The sequence below is a fragment of the Bos taurus genome, chromosome X (assembly GCF_002263795.3).
Source record: "Bos taurus isolate L1 Dominette 01449 registration number 42190680 breed Hereford chromosome X, ARS-UCD2.0, whole genome shotgun sequence".
NCBI lineage: Eukaryota > Metazoa > Chordata > Mammalia > Artiodactyla > Bovidae > Bos > Bos taurus.
Window position 1 is genome coordinate 16,876,076 of NC_037357.1, and position 21,447 is coordinate 16,897,522.

Below are 21,447 nucleotides of genomic sequence, written 5' to 3' on the forward strand. Positions count from 1 at the left end.
GTTGTCCAAATTCTTTGCATGGATTAAATATTGTATACCAACTTTCCAAATTTTGCATTCCATGTTCCTGCAAACTCTCACCACAGAGAAGAAGAAAATCTTCCTAGTTGCTGATAAAAAGTAAAGCCCTTGGTCTAAATCAAAGTGACCAACAAATTTTTTCACATATAAATTGAGATCATCAAAAACATATATGCACAATTTAAGAAATGTGGGCTTCCCTGGTGGCGCTAGTGGTAAAGAACCTGCCTACCAATGGAGAAGATGTGGGTTCAATACCTGAGCCAGGAAGATCTCCTGGAGGAGGGCATGGCAGCCCACTAAAGTATTCTTGCCTGGAGACCCCCATGGACAGAGGTGTCTGGTGGGCTATGGTCCATAGGGTCACACAGAGTTGGACATGACTGAAGTGACTTAGCACACACACACACGTCTTTGAACAGTTTATGCCTTACATTTCATATTCCCTCTCACAAAATGATTCTTTACTTAGACTAGATCGTAAAAACTTAAGCTGAGGACTTCCCTGGTGGCCCAGGGTTAAAACTCTCCCCTTCCAATGCAAGGGATGTGGGTTTGATCCCTGGTCAGGGAACTAAGATCCCACATGCCATGTGGTGGAGCCAAAAAACGAAAGACAACTTCAGTCAAGTTAAAAAAAAGAAATAAAGAAAATGAACTATTGTATAGCTCCTGTTCAATATTTTAAACCTTTTTTAATTTGGAGGTTTTTTGATACTTTTAAATATTCAGTTCAGTTCAGTTCAGTCGCTCAGTCATGTCCGACTCTTTGCGACCCTGTGAAGTGCAGCACGCCAGTCCTCCCTGTCCATCACCAACTCTCGGAGTTCACTCAAACTCACGTCCATCCAGTCGGTGATACCATCCAGCCATCTCATCCTTTGTTGTCCTCTTCTCCTCCTTCTCCCAATCCCTCCCAGCATGAGGGTCTTTTCCAATGAGTCAACTCTTCGCATGAGGTGGCCAAAGTATTGGAGTTTCAGCTTTAACATCAGTCCTTCCAATGAACACCCAGGAATGATCTCCTTTAGGATGGACTGGTTGGATTTCCTTGCAGTCCAAGGGACTCTCAATAGTCTTCTCCAACATCACAGTTCAAAAGCATCAATTCTTCAGCACTCAGCTTTCTTCACAGTCCAACTCGCACATCCATACATGACCACTGGAAAAACCATAGCCTTGACTAGACGGACCTTTGTTGGCAAAGTAATGTCTCTGCTTTTGAATATGCTATCTAGGTTGGTCATAACCTTCCTTCCAAGGAGTAAACATCTTTTAATTTCATGGCTGCAATCACCATCTGCAGTGATTTTGGAGCCCCCCAAAATAAAGTCTGACACTGTTTCCACTGTTTCCCCATCTATTTCCCATGAAGTGATGGGACCAGATGCCATGATCTTAGTTTTCTGAATGTTGAGCTTTAAGCCAACTTTTTCACTCTCCTCTTTCACTTTCATCAAGAGGCTTTTTAGTTCCTCTTCACTTTCTGCCATAAGGGTGGTGTCATCTGCATATCTAAGGTTATTGATGTTTCTCCCGGCAATCTTGATTCCAGCTTGTGCTTAATCCAGCCCAGCATTTCTCATGATGTAATCTGCGTATGAGTTAAATAAGCAGGGTGACAATATACAGCCTTGACGTACTCCTTTTCCTATTTGGAACCAGTCTGTAGTTCCATGTCCAGTTCTAACTGTTGCTTCCTGACCTGCATACAGGTTTCTCAAGAGGCAGGTCAGGTGGTCTGGTATTCCCATCTCTTTCAGAACTTTCCACAGTTTATTGTGATCCACACAGTCAAAGGCTTTGGCATAGGCAATAAAGCAGAAATAGATGTTTTCTGGAACTCTCTTGCTTTTTCCATGATCCAGCGGATGTTGGCAATTTGATATCTGGTTCCTCTGCCTTTTCTAAAACCAACTTGAACATCTGGAAGTTCACGGTTCACATATTGTTGAAGCCTGGCTTGGAGATTTTTGAGCATTACTTTACTAGCGTGTGGTATGAGTGCAATTGTGTGGTAGTTTGAGCATTCTCTGGCATTGCCTTTCTTTGGGATTGGAATGAAAACTTCAATATAGCCAAACTGATGTCCAAATATACTAATATGATTTAATAATGTTTAATAAAGTCATCAGAGAAGGCAATGGCACCCCACTCCAGTACTCTTGCCTGGAAAATCCCATGGATGGAGGAGCCTGGTAGGCTGCAGTCCATGGGGTTGCTAAGAGTCAGACACGACTGAGTGACCTCACTTTCACTTTTCACTTTCATGCATTGGAGGAGGAAATGGCAACCCACTCCAGTGTTCTTGCCTGGAGAATCCCAGGGATGGCAGGGCCTGGTGGGCTGCTGTCTCTGGGGTCACACAGAGTCGGACATGACTGAAGCAACTTAGCAGCAGCAGCAGCAATAAAGTCATGTTATCCCAAAATGAAGAAAGCTGAAAGTAAAAGTCTCCCAGAAATGACTATAGTTTTTATGTTGCTGTATTATTTCCAGATTATTCTCTATACATTTACCGGCTTTTTATTAAAATAGAATCAGACTATGCTAGCTGTTCTACAACTTCCTGTCTTCATTTGATATTTTGTAAACATTTTTCAGGAACTTTAGATGCAGATTTGTCCCAAACTTAACTGCAAAGTACTTTTCCATTTTCTGGCCATACTGAAAGTTATTTAGAAAGGGTGGCTGAATGCAGCTAGAGGCTGAGAAGTGCCAATGTCTACTCTTCATAATCCAACAAGTTTGTTATTTCAGAAGCTAAGTCATTTATGATGTTGAAGGCAATCAAAGCATTTTTGAAATATCTTTTGAAATATCTTTCAAATATCCACTCTTTGAAAATATCTTCAAACTCTCTCCAGTCCCTGGCCACCACCTTCTCTTTCCTGCGTTTCAGATATTTTTGCAACCTTAATTATTATGTTCCTATCATCTACTCCTCCACTCCCCTTTTTTCGATAAATCTCAATTATTCTCTTACTCTAAAGTGCTTTTACTGTACATGCCAAACACTCTGGATTGAATGGGACATGGCCAATTTATTCTAAAAGAGCATCAGAATTGCTTTTTTAAAATTTCTTCTCCTTCTAAACTGTTAGGAGGGAGGATGTTTCTTAACCCTAGTGCTTCTATATACATCATCCTGGTTTCCCCCATCTCTCCAGAAAGAGAGGTTGGAAAATACTTAAATGTATTGATGGTTGCAAAAAAGCCACCAAGTGCACACTTTTAACACAATTAGACCCAGTACTCCATTTACCTTATCTATTCAAAGCAATCCGACTTTTTTTTTTTTTTTTTTGGCTGCTTGGCATGTGGGATCCTAGTTCTCTGACCAGGGATAGAACCTGCACCCCCTGGAGTGAGAGCTTAGCTTCTTAACCACTGGACCACCAGGGAAGTTCTGACAGATATTTCACAATAGACACCTGAGCCAGCCAAGGGCCTCTAAAACATGCTGCTCCACCCACAGATCAAACTGATTCCTGTTGCAATGATTTGGCTATCGATTCAAGATTTTAATTACCTGAATTCTGTACCTAGGACAGGTCCCTTCATGTTTCTGTTATGGATGCAATATCTATCTGCCTGGCTTCAGATTTGAGTTTGTGGTTGAGGCAGTGCCAATGGGCTTACTCTCCTCTCTACACATGGAACAGATGGGCTTCAGTGCCTCATCTCAGGTACCAACACTAAGCCTTCAAACCCCAACCTAGAGCAGTGTGGACCTGAAAGACTGGCATTCTCTCAAGGACAACTAGTATGCCATTTACTATGTATAAAAACTATTCTAGTCCCATCTGATAATCCATTCAGTCTTTGCTTTGAAGAGTCGACAATTGAATGAAATCAAACTGTAAAGTGTATTACAGCTCTAATCATAATACAGATAAGAATGCATTTAGGATTTTCTCTATTGTCATAGATATATCTATGCAATCCTTGTCACGGTCATTAATAATGGTCAAAAGACATTATTAAGCTCCTCTCTTGACTGGACTTTTCTAGTTTTATCAATTATCTCTGAGAAAGGTAGTGACTATTCCTCATACTCCTAGAGAGGAAAGATCCGCAGGTGGTTTTGTTTTCAGTGAATACACGCCCTTTTCTTTTCTTCACTTGCTTCAATAAAGTGGTACTGCCAATGAAATAACGTTTGTGAACAGCTTGCAAAGCCATAGACAGCCAATCCCTGGTAACCCAGGCGGCCACCTAATCAGCTTTCAACTGGAAAGTTGGAGTAAGACAAACTAATACAATTATGTAAAGTTTAAAAATAAAATTTAAAAAAAATAAATAAATTGGACCTGGGTAAGAGCTCCAGTAGCCAGGTTATTAGATGAAAAATAGGGGAGAGCTGTAAAACATGGAGAAGATCTCAATACATCTGTTGTTAAGGCACTTGGATCTAAGTTTGGCATGTACACGTCTTGAGCAAATATCAGATACACAAAGGGGAACAATTTTCTGGGAGAGAAAATGAGGGAAAAAAAGGAAGAAATAGGTTCCAGTGCCACTCTCTGGGATAAGATCCTCTGCCTGCATTTTGGCAATAAACCATGTTTGTCACTAGCTGGTATGTTAAGATCTATTTCCTCTTAGAATAGAGCTGAAAATATTGCAAAGAAACATTTGCGTCAATCTAGCTCATCACCCTTGCTTGACACAGGAAGAAACAAGTCCCGAGGGGTCAGGTGGCTTGGCAAAGGAACCACTTGTGGGCTAGTCAGTATCAGATCTGGATCTGAGTACAGTTCAGTCTCTTGACATCTAATTCAGTGCACTTTCTCTTAAAATTCACCTCTCAAAAAATCATATGGCTCATAATCTATAGTATCATTTGAAAGTGAAAGTGACTCAGTTGTGTCCGACTGCGACCCCATGGACTATACAGTCCATGGAATTCTCCAGGCCAGAATACTGGAGTGGGTAGCCGTTCCCTTCTCCAGGGGATCTTCCCAACCCAGGGATCAAACCCAGGTCTCCCGTGTTGCAGGTGGATTCTTTACCAGCTGAGCTACCAGGGAATCCCAGTATCATTAGAAAAAAATTTCAGTTCAAAGATTTTTTTCTTTTGAGACTCTACTAGCAGCAAATCTTGTACCTCTTGAAACTAACTAGTCTAACTACATTTAACTGAAGCCAAATCACCAGAGAATTCATCTTTGCATATGCATATTATATTTACAATGGAAATAGATTTCCGTCTTCCTTTCCTTGTTCCAGTTTAATGTTTCAGTTTGGCTATACTTATCAATAAGTAGCCAGGTAGCAGGAGGCACTGGACTGATGGCATAAGCCATGCACGACAAGCAGTCTGGAGCCATGGCAACCTAAGTCTTATGGATACAGCATGTAATGGTACCAAGCAAAAAGAGGCTCTGAATAAAACTCTATTTCCCATTCATGATCACCTTGGCAGCCACAGCAGACAGAAGCTGTCCTTTCTTACTTAGGTCACCAAATCACTTCAAGGCTGTTCTGTTCTAGAGACTTCTCTGGAAGAGAATGTGATGAAGTATCAGCATAAGTAGCTCAACACAAAGGAAAACGGAGCTACTCCAAAACATAACCATCACAAGCACGCATGTGGGCAGTCTCTATGTGTAAAGGAATTCAAGATTCATTTAATAATCCAAATCACAGAAGCCATGATAGACCTTTACTGAAGTGTGAACAACATGGCATCAGGTGAACTTATCTGAGTGCAGAAGCCCCAGGTAAACAATTTTGTGGAAATAGAAATTCTCTGTTGAACAGCAGTAAGAGTATAATCACTCGCCCTTGCTGCCCTCATTTTTAACTCTCATACCTGCAGTCCCAGGGACCTCTGTACACACAGGAAAATGGAATTATTTCCCACTCTCTGGGGGAGCTGCATCCCCCCTTCCCAAGGGCTGTGTAGGCTGGCCATTTTGAATGCGGGGTGTTTGTATGTCAGCAAGTACCTGTATTCATTTCAGCTTCCTGAAGCATTTATGAACATAGGTTAGTCATATTTCAGCCACAATATGGGAGATAAGACAGCCAGGAGATCTCATAGGTAGGTTGTGAGGAATAAATAATGAAAAAGCACTTTGCAAAATATGAAGTATGATCCTAATGCTCAATAGCATAAGACACTTTACTTGACCATTAGCCTACTTCATCACCAGCTGCCTGGAAGGAAGGCAAATGCCAGGCTTCATCAGCACAGCCTCCGGTTATGGATTGGGTCATAGAGAACAAAGTAACTTAGATGGGAGCTGTTTCATCTCAAATGAAACCAGGTCATTAAATTTTTCCAGAAGATGCCCAGTTCTTGGGATCTTATGACCCCCATTAACTATTCAAAAATAAACTTTGTAATAAGGTAAAAGCTGATTTAATCTGTTCATTTCATCTGGAAAAACACCACTAACAATGTATTGATTTTTTTTCTTCATAAAGAAGGCAACTTATTACCAGATACTCAAGCCTAAGATGGTCTAATAAAGTGGCAGAACACAGAGGTAGAATTGTATTAAATAAGGGCCCCATCAGTTCAGTTCAGTTCAGTTCAGTTGCTCAGTCATGTCCGACTCTTTGCAACCCCATGAATCGCAGCACACCAGACCTCCCTGTCCATCACCAACTCCCAGAGTTCACTCAGACTCATGTCCATCGAGTCAGTGATGCCATCCAGCCATCTCATCCTCTGTCGTCCCCTTCTCCTCCTGCCCCCAATCCCTCCCAGCATCAGAGTCTTTTCCAATGAGTCAACTCTCCGCATGAGGTGGCCAAAGTACTGGAGTTTCAGCTTTAGCATCAGTCCTTCCAAAGAAATCCCAGGGCTGATCTCCTTCAGAATGGACTGGTTGGATCTCCTTGCAGTCCATGGGACACTCAAGAGTCTTCTCCAACACCACAATTCAAAAGCATCAGTTCTTTGGCGCTCAGCCTTCTTCACAGTCCAACTCTCACATCCATACATGACCACAGGAAAAACCATAGCCTTGACTAGACGAACCTTTGTTGGCAAAGTAATGTCTCTGCTTTTGAATATGCTATCTAGGTTGGTCATAACTTTCCTTCCAAGGAGTAAGTGTCTTTTAATTTCATGGCTGCAGTCACCATCTGCAGTGATTTTGGAGCCCCCAAAAATAAAGTCTGACACTGTTTCCACTGTTTCCCCATCTATCTGCCATGAAGTGATGGGACCAGATGCCATGATCTTAGTTTTCTGAATGTTGAGCTTTAAGCCAACTTTTTCACTCTCCTCTTTCACCTTCATCAAGAGGCTTTTTAGTTCCTCTTCACTTTCTGCCATAAGGGTGGTGTCATCTGCATATCTGAGGTTATTGATATTTCTCCTGGCAATCTTGATTCCAGCTTGTGCTTCTTCCAGCCCAGCGTTTCTCATGATGTACTCTGCATAGAAGTTAAATAAGCAGGGTGACAATATACATACCAGCAATTTATTTTCTAATGCTGGAGCCCAGGACTTAACACCATTTTGAAACACTGATATGTAACAGATGATTGAGACTAAACTATGCAGATGAGGCTGACACCATAGAAAAACTGAATAAACACAAATGACACAGGTCTGGAATTTCTGAAAAACAACCAAACCTTGCAAAGCTGATGGTACAATGTGAATAAGATAAGCAATCTCTCCTTAGCTAATTTATAACCAAGATGAGATGACAAATATGTATGATGTAAAGAAAGGACAAGGAAATGGAGAAGGAAAATGAAGGAGAAGGAAATGGTAACCCACTCCAGTATTCTTGCCTGGAGAATCCCATGGATGGAGAAGCCTGCTAGGCTACAGTCCACGGGGTCACAAAGAGTCGGACACGACTAAGTGACTTCATTTACTTACCTACTTACTTAAAGAAGGGACAAAGCTTTCTATAAAATATTAGAGGAAGGACTTTACACCATTCTTTCTGTACCTCCACTTACCCTACGCCTAAAAGGAAGGAAAATCTCTCTGTTTTAGGCAGCTACTCACTATAAATTGCATCTTCAATAGAAGTCATTCATAAAGGTTTCTGTTCCTTCTTTTATAAAGCAAGGTCCTGTACATATGCACCCATGTTCAAGTGAAATATTATGATGTCTGGAATTTTCTTCAAAATAATCCCATGGTGATAGGAAGGGAGAAGGGGCAGAGATCAAACTTGATTGACCATCAGTTGATAATTATGGATCGATGATGGGAACACAAAGTTTCTCTGCACTACTTTTCAACTTTTCAAATGTTCAATGTTTGAACATTTCCATAAGTTTATAAATCACCATCTACCTTGGAGAGCAAGCTCAAACACTGGTCATCATTAACAGTAAGTATTTTCTCATAATAACTTTCCTCTGGAGAGTGGGAAACCAAATCAACACTGCACTGGAAGTGGACTCAGAGAATAGGGGTCAGAGGCTCTGGAGATGTGGCTTACCAAACTCATCAGCATCTGGCCAGGACTGCAGATACCAGCATCTAAGGATATTTGATTCCTGACAGGGGACTTCAGACCAAGGATCCCACAAAAGATTATGAATAAAAGCACTGAGTGGCTCTGTGATGATCTCTATAAAGACTCATAACTCCAGTCACAAATGTGAAACAAAGTCATCACGTGTAAGTAATGCCATACAACCGAGGATGGTATTATAGGAAAGCAAGGTATGTTCCATGGAATCAATTTGGGACCACAGCTGTTTCTAGAAGAAACAAAGTAAAAGCATCTGCTGGCTTTAACTTGTTCTCTGTACTGACTCTGAATCTTGTTAATATCAGGGGACCAATAAACATGAGTGGATTGGCGCCGATTTCTACCCTGAAAATCCAATCCCTTTCATCTTTTTTAAAAAACTTTTTATTTTGTATTGGGGTATAGCTGATTAACAAACAATGTTGTGAGAGTTTTGGGTGTGCAGCAAAGGGATTCAGTCATACATATACATGTACCCATTCTCTTCTTTTTCTCTACTGTAGAGGTTGAAAAGCTAAACACACACACTTGCCTGGACTTGAACTTACTGGTAGCCATATGCAAAACGTATTGTTTGGAGGCTGCAATAACTGGATGAAAAGGAGCCACCAGGCCAACGTGTTAAGGAAGGCAAAGCTGGACGACCCTCAACAATGCCTGCTAGAAACAAGTGTGTTACACTACTGTTCAGTTGGGGTTTTGGTTTCATGCAGCCAAATACACTCTTATCTGCTTCAGGAAGAGAACCAATGTCTCCCTAAGCAAATGAGAACCCAAAAGAGATATGTGTGCTCCTAAATGTTTAACAACCAACTTTCTGAAAGACAAAAAGAAAAGGCCTAATTTGTAAAGTTTGCCGGTTTTTATGGTGTGAAAATTCCCACCATGGCCAAGTTCAAGGTACCAATGGATATCAGTGGTGAAGCTGGGAAGGAATGTGCATACACATTTGGCAGCAATACAAACTGGGTCCAACACGCCACTGATTGGGACCTATCTAGAATTCCCAGGAAGCCAGACTCAAACAAATTGCTTAGAAACTGCCTCTAACCCCATAGAGAAATGGTATTGAGGTGCAAGAGATGATATGGGGAAGATGGATGGGAAGGAGGAGGAAAATGGAAAGAGCATGGATTATTTTAGAATTAGTAAATACTTACCAACCTGGAAAACATTACTTTAATGCCTAGATTTCCTTGGGAGGCAAGAGCTTTAGAACAGAGATCTCCAACCCCCGGGCCATGTATTGGTACTAGGCCATACGGCAGGAGAGGTGAGCAGTGGGTGAGTGAGGGAAGGTTCATCTGTATTTACAGCTGTTCCTCATCACTCCCATTATCACCTGAGCTCCACCTCCTGTCACAGCAGTGGTGGCATAATAAATATAATGAACTCAAATCATCCTGAAGCCATCCCCCTCTCCCAGTCTGTGGAAAAATTGTCTTCCGTGAAACTGGTCCCTGGTGCCAAAAAGGTTGGGGACCACTGCTTTAGAATTCTAAGATATCAACAACTTGGGAAGGAAAGGTTTTGTGCTATTTGGTTATCTCACCTGACTCAGATTTGGTTTTGTAACCATTAGGCAAACCTAAAGTGCAGGTTGCTGCTGCTGCTGCTAAGTCACCTCAGTCATGTCTGACTCTGCGTGACCCCAGAGACGGCAGCCTACCAGGCTCCTCCATCCATGGGATTCTCCAGGCAAGAGTACTGGAGTGGGGTGCCATTGCAGGTACCTCTGTGTTTACTAATTTAACCCTTAAGCCTATACATGGTATTTTCACACAAGATATTTCTTTTCATCCCCACAATCATTCATAGATAAAGAAATTAATTTTTGTGCTTTTTACAGATTAGCAAACTGAGGCACGGTTCAGCTTAGTCACTCAGTTGTGTCCGACTCTTTGCAACCCCCTGGACTGCAGCACGCCAGGCCTCCCTGTCCATCACCAACTCCTGGAGTTTACTCAAACTCATGTCCATCGAGTTGGTGATGCCATCCAACCACCTCATCCTTGGTCTTCCCCTTCTCCTCCTTCAATCTTTCCCAGCATCAGGATCTTTTCAAATGAGTCAGCTCTTCACATCAGGTGGCCAAAGTATTGGCACTTCAGCTTCAGCATCAGTCCTTCCAATGAATATTCAGGACTGATTTCCTTTAGGATGGACTGGTTGGATCTCTTTGCAGTCCAAGGGACTCTCAAGAGTCTTCTCCAGCACCACAGTTCAAACTTCTCCAACAGGCACAGTCATTAATGTATTCAAGGTAAGGCAGCTTCACAGTTTACACCTTATGGAAGTAAACATTTGTGATGACACTTCTTTTTTTTTTTATATATAAACGCTTTTAATAAAGTCTTTTGATAACCAAATGTTAACTACAATAGAATCAAAGGGTAACTACATATGACCAAAATGTTTTTTTTTTTTTTGATAATACATTTTTTTTCAATTTTATTTATTTGATTTTTTTTCTTTTTTTTTTCTAATTTTATTTTTAAACTTTACATAATTGTATTAGTTTTGCCAAATATCAAAATGAATCCATCACAGGTATACATGTATTCCCCATCCCGAACCCTCCTCCCTCCTCCCTCCCCATACCATCCCTCTGGGCCGTCCCAGTGCACCAGCCCCAAGCATCCAGCATCGTGCATCGAACCTGGACTGGCAACTCGTTTCCTACATGATATTTTACATGTTTCAATGCCATTCTCCCAAATCTTCCCACCCTCTCCCTCTCCCACAGAGTCCATAAGACTGTTCTATACATCAGTGTCTCTTTTGCTGTCTCGTACACCAGGTTATTGTTACCATCTTTCTAAATTCCATATATATGCGTTAGCATACTGTATTTATGTTTTTCCTTCTGGCTTACTTCACTCTGTATAATAGGCTCCAGTTTCATCCACCTCATTAGAACTGATTCAAATGTATTCTTTTTAATGGCTGAGTAATACTCCATTGTGTATATGTACCACAGCTTTCTTATCCATTCATCTGCTGATGGACATCTAGGTTGCTTCCATGTCCTGGCTATTATAAACAGTGCTGCGATGAACATTGGGGTACATGTGTCTCTTTCCCTTCTGGTTTCCTCAGTGTGTATGCCCAGCAGTGGGGTTGCTGGATCATAAGGCAGTTCTATTTCCAGTTTTTGAAGGAATCTCCACACTGTTCTCCATAGTGGCTGTACTAGTTTGCATTCCCACCAACAGTGTGAGAGGGTTCCCTTTTCTCCACACCCTCTCCAGCATTTATTATTTGTAGACTTTTGGATCGCAGCCATTCTGACTGGTGTGAAATGGTACCTCATAGTGGTTTTGATTTGCATTTCTCTGATAATGAGTGATGTTGAGCATCTTTTCATGTGTTTGTTAGCCATCTGTATGTCTTCTTTGGAGAAATGTCTATTTAGTTCTTTGGCCCATTTTTTGATTGGGTCATTTATTTTTCTGGAGTTGAGCTGTAGGAGTTGCTTGTATATTTTTGAGATTAGTTGTTTGTCGGTTGCTTCATTTGCTATTATTTTTTCCCATTCTGAAGGCTGTCTTTTCACCTTGCTAATAGTTTCCTTTGATGTGCAGAAGCTTTTAAGGTTAATTAGGTCCCATTTGCTTATTTTTGCTTTTATTTCCAATATTCTGGGAGGTGGGTCATAGAGGATCCTGCTGTGATGTATGTCAGAGAGTGTTTTGCCTATGTTCTCCTCTAGGAGTTTTATAGTTTCTGGTCTTACGTTTAGATCTTTAATCAATTTTGAGTTTATTTTTGTGTATGGTGTTAGAAAGTGGTCTAGTTTCATTCTTTTACAAGTGGTTGACCAGATTTCCCAGCACCACTTGTTAAAGAGATTGTCTTTAATCCATTGTATATTCTTGCCTCCTTTGTCAAAGATAAGGTGTCCATATGTGCGTGGATTTATCTCTGGGCTTTCTATTTTATTCCATTGATCAATATTTCTGTCTTTGTGCCAGTACCATACTGTCTTGATAACTGTGGCTTTGTAGTAGACTCTGAAGTCAGGTAGGTTGATTCCTCCAGTTCCATTCTTCTTTCTCAAGATCGCTTTGGCTATTCGAGGTTTTTTGTATTTCCATGTGATGACACTTCTGACTACAACCCCAGCCAGTGTGGGGCAGAGTTGCAGACACAGGGAAGGTTTCTTTTAGTGCCATTGGATTCCAACTTACAAAGAGAGTGCTTAGTATGGTGGCTTATAATGAATACAAACACAGTAGCTTGTTTTCCTTCTTTACAGAAATTGTGCCTCTAACACAAGAACAAAACCCACAGAGACTGTGCATAAAAGGTATTATCAATTTTAACATTTATTCCTCAGACTGCATAGTTTTCAGTTTTAGTAACAGTTCAGATCGTTGGCACTTCAGTTGCATTTATAGATAATTGCTCATAAAATGAAAAGGGTAAAAAGAAAATCAGAAGCTTCTAGAAGAGGAAACTGAAAATCCTATAGAGAAGATAATTATTGCAATAATAGATATAATTATTGCTAAAGGATAGTTTCTGCTCAGCAAAGCTTTCATTTACTACTTGTACTTCTCTTTGCTGAACTCCAACTTCTCCCTCAGAATTGTGAATGTGATCGCAGATGGGAAAAAAAAATACAGCCATTAGAACAAAATCCAAATATGGCTAAATGAAATATGCCTTATACCTACCAGATTTAGGAGTGATTTCAGAATCCAGTTCTTGTCTCTTCATCACAAGACCCCAAATGCCACCAGTGAGAGGGGAGTATTGCTTCAGTAAATAAAGATTCACCTTGACAGTACAATTACTATCAAGTGTTGGGGAGACCAGCCTACTGAGAAAAGGAAAGTTTTAACGGGCTCTAAAGAAAGGTTATGAGAGGGAGAGAGAAGCAAGAGTAAGAGGTGAGTAGAATGTAAAGCGATGGGGAAAGGCAGTCTTGGGGGAATACTGAATGGAGGTTGCTAATATTAATAAATGCAGAGGATTCAGAGACTGAACGTGGTGAAAGCTGACATAAAGGTGGGCTATGAAAGATGGAAGGAATTTATCCAAAGCTAAGTGGTCTAAGGTAACAGTACCCGTGAACTAAGCTGCTGCATCCAGAGAGGCTGAGGGTTTGCATGTTTGATGTAGCAAAGTGTAAAACTATCTCCCTCAAAATCAGACAGAGGCTTGTGCGAATTGGGGACAATCCTATGGACAGTTCGTTGCCACCCTCAGCCTTCTGGGTAGACCCTGATAAAAGGACACTCATCATGCACAAGAATGTACACTCTGTACTAGAGGACACTGCTGAGTCCCACAATGCCCGAGACCCTGTAGCAGGTATAGAAAATAATTGCTGCATCAGGCCAGCTTCTGGGACTTGTATTACCACCTAGTCTTTCATAATGCAAATCAGTCAACGTTCTCTGCACCAGAACAACTGGAAGCAAAGTGGACTGGTGTGTTAGTGTAAAACCTCCCAAAGTCTTCCTTGCTTCAGTAGACACTTAAAGCCACAAGTTTGCAGATGAGTTACTCCAATTGCCTTTCTGGGGGTATCCAGGACTGTAGAACGAATGTATGACTTGTTTTACAATTTTTAAGTGAAGCAAGGGTTCTGTGGGGTACAAAAAGGAAGGATCAAGGATTTTAGGCAAGATTCCAAACGGACATAATTACTTTCAAGTATTTAGGAAATATGTTGCTGAAAACATAAAGCATTAAGCCCTGAACATTGAGCTATGTTTCAAGGGTCAGAAAACTGAGGCTCAGAAATTTACTACCTCAACAGTCACACAGGATTCTAATCCAAATAAATCAGAGGCCTGATGGCCCTGAAGTGGAGAATCTATGCCAGTTATCAATGTGTTGTATCTTAGCTCCAAAGTCCCAGGTCCATACCGCTATGCGATAGTGGACAGAATTCACTTAACATTCCTAGTTTACAATGAGCACGATGCTGGGCTTTGCCAGTAGAGGGCGTCGGAGGGACATTGCAAGAGAAAAGGAGTTAGTTCGCGGCTGCTTCCGGCAGCTGTCAGGAATGTGGTGTACCGTGGGTCAGCGGTCAGCGGTGTAGACGCGAGGATGTTTAGGGGAGAGGCATGTGGATCTGTGACCCCGAATGGACACGGGATGTGAAGATAGCAGGTGGACAGAAAGGTGCCGTGGTGGCAGTGATGGAGGCTGTGCGTGGGCAGGACAACACAGACTTGCCCTCAGGAAGGCTGACCCGGCTACAGCTACTGCTGAGTGTGTAACCTGCTGAGGGCAAAGATCCATGCTGAGCCCCGGATATGGCACCATTCCTTGGCAGGACAAGCCACCCGCCTGTGGGCATATGGATTACCCTGGACCTCTTCTCCCACTGTTGTTTTAATTGCTAAGTCGTGTCTGACTCTTTGTGACCTCATGGACTGTAACCCACCAGGCTACTCTGTCAATGGGATTCTCCAAGCAAGAATACAGGAGTGGGTGGCCATTTCCTCCTCCAGGGGATTTTCCCAACCCAGGGATTGAATGAGCGTCTCCTGCATTGGCAGGTAGATTCTTTACCACAGAACCACCTGGAAAACCCTTTTTTTCCTATAGAGGGAATAAATATTTGTCCACACTGAAGTAGACATATATTCTGGAAATGGGTTTGTCATCCTGCCAGCACCACCATCCCTGGATTCACAGAAAGCCTTATCTGACATATGGCAATCCAACCTTGCATCTCATCAGGGAACTCATCTCCCAGCAAGGAAGTGCAGCCATGACCTTGTATCCATGGAAATAACTGGTCTTATGACACCCTCCATTACCCCACAAGCACCTGGCATGATTGAGAGGTGAAATGGCTTACTGAAGACTCACAGTGTCAACTGGGAGAAAACACCTTGCTAGGATGCGATTCAACCTCCCAGGATGCAGTTTATGTTTGAAATCACAGATTGTCCTGTGTCTGCCATACCCAGAACACATAAGTCCAGGAATTAAGGAGTGGGAGAAGCAGTGGGAACAGCCCCTGTTACTATTACACCCAGTACCACACTTCCCGCATTTTTGTTTTCCATGCTAGGAATTTTGAGCTCTACTGTCTTGGAGATATTAGTTCCCAAGGAAAGGATGCTTCCTCCTGGGGCCACACAAATGGCTTCAGGGAACTGGAGGTGGGAAGTGCCAACTGACCATTTTGATCTTGTGTCACTGAACAAACTGGTGTAAAGAGAGGTTCGTCTACTAACTGGGGTGGTTGATCTTCATTACAAAGGAGAAATCAGTTTGCTGCTACATCATGAAGGAAAGGACGACTGTGTCAAATAATAAAAAAACACCTGACTGAGGTCAGAAGAGATGGAGGTAAGGAGGAGGCTACTGCAATAGGAACAGGAGATATGCAAGTACCTCAAAGGGCAGGCAGAAAGTGTTTTTCTTTTATAGGAACAAGGAACTCTGGCTAGAAAAAAACGATGTGGGGGAGTAGGATGAGCCTGTGGCATAATCAGGCAGTTAATCAAGGAATATCTTTCTTGCTGGTCAGCCGATTCTCAGGAGGGGTTGTTAAGGAGGGGCCGTTCCACATTCTGAGGCTGAAAGCAAGTCAAAGTTCAGGGATCTGTGTGGAGGAGAGAAGCTTGACTAATGTCTGGTCAAGCCAAACTAGCCAATATTATGTCCAGATTGGCTAATGGAAATAAATGTGCATATGTGTGTGTGTGTGTGTGCACACCCATGCATGTGCGTGTGTGCTAAGTTGCTTCAGTGGTGTCCGACTCTGTGTGACCCTATGGACTGTAGCCTGCCAGGCTTCTCTGTCCATGGGATTCTTCAGGCATGAATACTGGAGTGGGTTGCCATGGCCTCTTCTAGGGCATCTTCCTGACCCAAGGATCGAACCCACATCTGTTACATATGCATTTGCAGGTGGGTTCTTTACCACTAGCGCCACCTGGTAAGCCCATGGAAACAAATCAAATCAGATCAGATCAGTCGCTCAGTCGTGTCCGACTCTTGGGGACCCCATGAATCGCAGTACGCCAGGCCTCCCTGTCCATCACCAACTCCCGGAGTTCACTCAGACTCATGTCCATTGAGTCAGTGATGCCATCCAGCCATCTCATCCTCTGTCGTCCCCTTCTCCTCTTGCCCCCAATCCCTCCCAGCATCAGAGTCTTTTCCAATGAGTCAACTCTTCGCATGAGGTGGCCAAAGTACTGGAGTTTCAGCTTTAGCATCATTCCTTCCAAAGAAATCCCAGGGCTGATCTCCTTCAGAATGGACTGGTTGGATCTCCTTGCAGTCCAAGGGACTCTCAAGAGTCTTCTCCAACACCACAGTTCAAAAGCATCAATTCTTCGGCGCTCAGCCTTCTTCACAGTCCAACTCTCACATCCATACATGACCACAGGAAAAATCATAGCCTTGACTAGACGGACCTTTGTTGGCAAAGTAATGTCTCTGCTTTTGAATATGCTATCTAGGTTGGTCATAACTTTCCTTCCAAGGAGTAAGTGTCTTTTAATTTCATGGCTGCAGTCACCATCTGCAGTGATTTTGGAGCCCCCAAAAATAAAGTCTGACACTGTTTCCACTGTTTCCCCATCTATTTCCCATGAAGTGATGGGACCGGATGCCATGATCTTCGTTTCTGAATGTTGAGCTTTAAGCCAACTTTTTCACTCTCCACTTTCATCTTCATCAAGAGGATTTTTAGTTCCTCTTCACTTTCTGCCATAAGGGTGGTGTCATCTGCATATCTAGTTCAGTTCAATTGATGAGACAGAGAACGGGCATTGGGAGGGTCTGTGTCTGGCCTTGTCATAGGTAAAGAAGGGGGCCAGCCCAGGTCTTACCTACATCCTATGGGAATAGACATTCTTTACAATAAGCCATTTCCTGGAACACAAAAGGTTTTGGGGGGTTTCTTTCTCTTTTTTTCTAGCTTTATTGAAATATAATTGACATATACATAAACATTGAATAAGTTTATAAAGTGTACAACATTTGGATTTGGTACACCTATATATTGCAAAATGATGACACCACAGCTTTAGCCAACTCCTCTATCCTGTCACATAATTACCAATTCTTTTTTTTTAAGATTTATTTATTTATTTGGCTGTGGTGGGTCTCCATCGGTACATGCAGGCTTTCTCTAGTTTCAGTGAACAGGGGCTACTCTTCATTGTGGTGCACAGGCTTCTCATTGCAGTTACTTCTCTTGTTGCAGAGCACAGGCTCTAGGTACATGGGCTTCAGTACTTGCAGTGAATGGGCTCAGTAGTTTCGGCTCCTGAGCTTTGTTACTCCAAGGCATGTGGGATCTTCCCAGACCAGGGATCTAACCAGTGTCTCCCGTGTTGCAAGGTGGATTCTTAACCACTAAACCACTGAGGAAGCCCCTACCATTTCTTTTTTATGGTGAGAACATTTAAGATCTGCTCTCAGCACCTTTCAAGTCGATACAGTATTATGGTAACACAGTTCTATCGGCATTATTAGCTATAATCACCATGTTGTATGTTAAATCCCAGAACTCATTGTTCTTAAAACTGGAAGTGTATATACTTGGTGGGACCATTGTATGATGTGTGGCATGTTATAAGGAATGGAGTATTAACCGCTGAACCACCAGGGAAGTCCCTGTAAAATCTTTTGATACAGTCTCAATATGGCCATGGATGTCACCTTCATTTATGTTTTGTTTCAGTCGAGTGCCATTTTGCAAGGTGTGTGTATGGGAGTCACTTACTTCCCTCCTCCCCATTATTGTGTTATCTTTAGCATAAGGAAGAGTCTCTCTGGATACAAGAGACCATTAATCAGCTTACCCAGCTGTTTAGTGGTCACATAGCTCGGGTAAGGCTCTGGTCGCTGCTCTTCATGACCCGCCTCATCCTTAGGGAGCAGAGTTTTAGACCCTTTTCTAGGGCCGCTGTGTGTCGTCATATAAGAATGAGGCAATCCATATGCTATGCCATTGCTACGCCCATTTCTTCCCTTGAGATGCCCCTTTCTCCACATAATTGAATTCTGTGCAACGTTCAAGGCTCAGCTCAACTGCCATGTATGTCTTTAAATTTTCTCTAATCAGCCCAGACAATAGGAATCCAGCTTCTCTGAAATTCTTTCCCTCTCAAAGTCTAGTTGTTCTTTTTTGTGCTGTGGGTTTTATCAATTACATGTTCGTATATACATCCCAGACTCAAAGGATTATGAGTTGACTGAGTTGGTTGATTAGTCTGGTCTAGATTGATATCACTGGGAATGAATGAAGAGGAAGAGACAGAGGATTGGTTGAAGATGTGGTGGTTGAGGGAGAAGGTTGATGCTACTACTTCAAGGTTGGTAGGCTCACTGACAGAAATAAATCAAGTCCTCTCTTCTGAGGTAGATTATCTACCTTTTGTTGGCTGGTATAGAAGAAGTACTCAGTTAATCCTCGTTGAGGTTAACTGAATTCACTTCAATTGGCACCTTTTCTATATCCTTTTGATATTTGTTCAAAGTCTCAGTGTGGTGCTCTCCATGCCATTCTTCTATGTTTGGGCTTGTCCTTGACAGATATTGCAAGGAATGGGATCCATACAAGTCTGTCATGCCGTGGTCCCCATTCTCTATCTGTATCCTCTGTGGATAAACTGTGTTCACATTCACACCCTGTCCTGCAGCACCTCTCCATACCCCAGCTTCCTCTCTCCCCCTGCTATCCCTGTGTTCATTTCTGCCCTAGGCTAAAATTTGGGAGAGAAAGGTATCTGGCCTCATGAACAGTGGAGTATTGCATCCACTGTTCCAATAGCAATAGAAACATCCCCAAATGATGCCTTCCTAATGGGGGATTTCAAGCAGCATCAGAGTGGAAGCCTAAAGGAAGGGCATTTTTTGAAGGGCATTTTTTAAAGGGCAAGATAGTAAATATTTCAGGCTTTACAGTCCATTTCACAACTACTGCACTGGGCTGCTCTAGTTAGAAATATGTAAATGAATCATCAGGACTTGTATCCCAATAATGTTTTATTTACAAAAATAGATAGCAAGCCATGTTTAGCCCACCATGTTTAGCCCACCATGTTTAGACCATAGTAGACTATGGTCTACTGAACTCTGGTCTATAGTCTTACTTTATGACATTCCACTCTTCCTGAAATCTAACACAAAATCAGTGGCCATTTCATCTATCTATCCATCTACTTATCTATCAACCCATCTATCCATCTATCTTGCATTTCTATGACAGGAAATTTTGTGATGTGCAAGGAAAATTGCAAGGAAGAAGCAAGGAAGTATGCCTTTCTACTGAGAATCCTGGTTGTGAATGTTCTAAGTGCTACCATGGCAGAGATGCCTTCCAGAAGCTTCAGTGGTTGGTGACCTCTAGACGTAGAATTAGAACAGGGAAATAGGAGTAGCTGTCAGATTCCATTCTTGGAAACTGCTCATTTTATGCAGTAAATTTTATGCTGCAAAAGCAATTTAACAATTATGGGTACCAAAAGGGAAATGTGGTGGGGGGAGGGGAGGGATAAATCAGGACCTTGGGATGAACATACACACACTACTACCTAGAAGATAGATAAACCAACAGGGACCTATTGTATAGCACAGGGTACTATACTCCATATTCTGTGGTAACTCACATGAGAGAAGAATCGAAAAAGGATGAACATATATAAGTGCATCACTTTGCTGTACATGTGAAACTAAAGTGAAAGTGTTAGTCGCTCAGAAGGAGGGCTAATGCCACTGGCCAGCAACTCAGCCCTGCAGAGGGACAGAGGCTGCTGGAGAAGCAGGAGGCCTGCAGTGTGTGGCCTTGTGGGCATCAGGCCTGTGGAATCCAAACCTGGGAAAAGCACATGATCAAAGGGAGTCAGGGCACATGGTGTCCAGGTGGGGACAGCAGCTAGTCATCTCCAGGGTGGGCCAGGCCAGAACTGGGAAGTCTCAAGGGCCTTACATTCTGGTTCCATGGCTGGGTTTGTGAACCTCCTAGATTCTCACATCACAGCTCACAGTGCCAACCCCCCTCGACAACTGGAAATGGCAAGAGAACCCCTTTCACTTGCTGTGTACCTCATGCACCCTCTACTGAGAAAGCTCAACCTGTGTTTACTGTAAAGGAGAAAGGCCTAAAGGAATTCTGCCCGCTGTCACAGATCATGTACTGAAGGGTGAATGGGGCCGAGGCAGTGCGTTGTTAACCGGCACTGCCCGTCTTCGGTTATTCAGCTTCCCTTTGTACCCCTACGTACATTTGAACTTTTTACAGCAGCAGAATGATCCCATGTTTCTACCTAAGAGACACATCAATCCTTTTGTGTGTTCACCATTCCCCCCAGATTAGATGACTCAGTCCCAAGTCACTGCATCCATCATGGGATCTGTTAATTATCCCTCCAATTCAGTCAGGCAGTCATTGAATATTCTGTTGTTACCTTCAAAAACTAAGCTGTAAAATTAACTTCCAATAACTTGTATATAAAATTAAAAATAGGAAGCAGGACAGAGAAAAAGACAATGGTTGAGTATGTACAAACAGACACACTCATATGATAGACATAGAGAAAATACGCAAAGCTACTATAGACCTTGTTTCTGTAACTGGTCTCAAGATTTTTGCTTAATTACTGATTACAGTTTTACTTCATCCTTGGTTAAAACATCAGATGCTTTGGGTTCTTCACCTGGTGGTGGTACTAAAATGATCTCCCAGGGGTCCGTGTCCTGAATCACTCTACTCTTTGTTGCTGTGTTTCCCATTACCTTCTACTATTGTGTGGTGGCAAGAGTAAGGGTCCCCCAAAGATGTCCACACCCTAACGCTTAGAAGCTGTGACAATACTGTTAGGAGACAAATGGGAATTAAGGGTGCTAATCAGCTGACCTTCAGGTAGGGAGATTATCTTGAATTATCTTGGCTTAGTCTCACCATGGTTCTTAAAAGTGGCAAAGGAATGCAGGCGAACCAGAGATGGCAGTGTGAGGACTCAGTACAGCA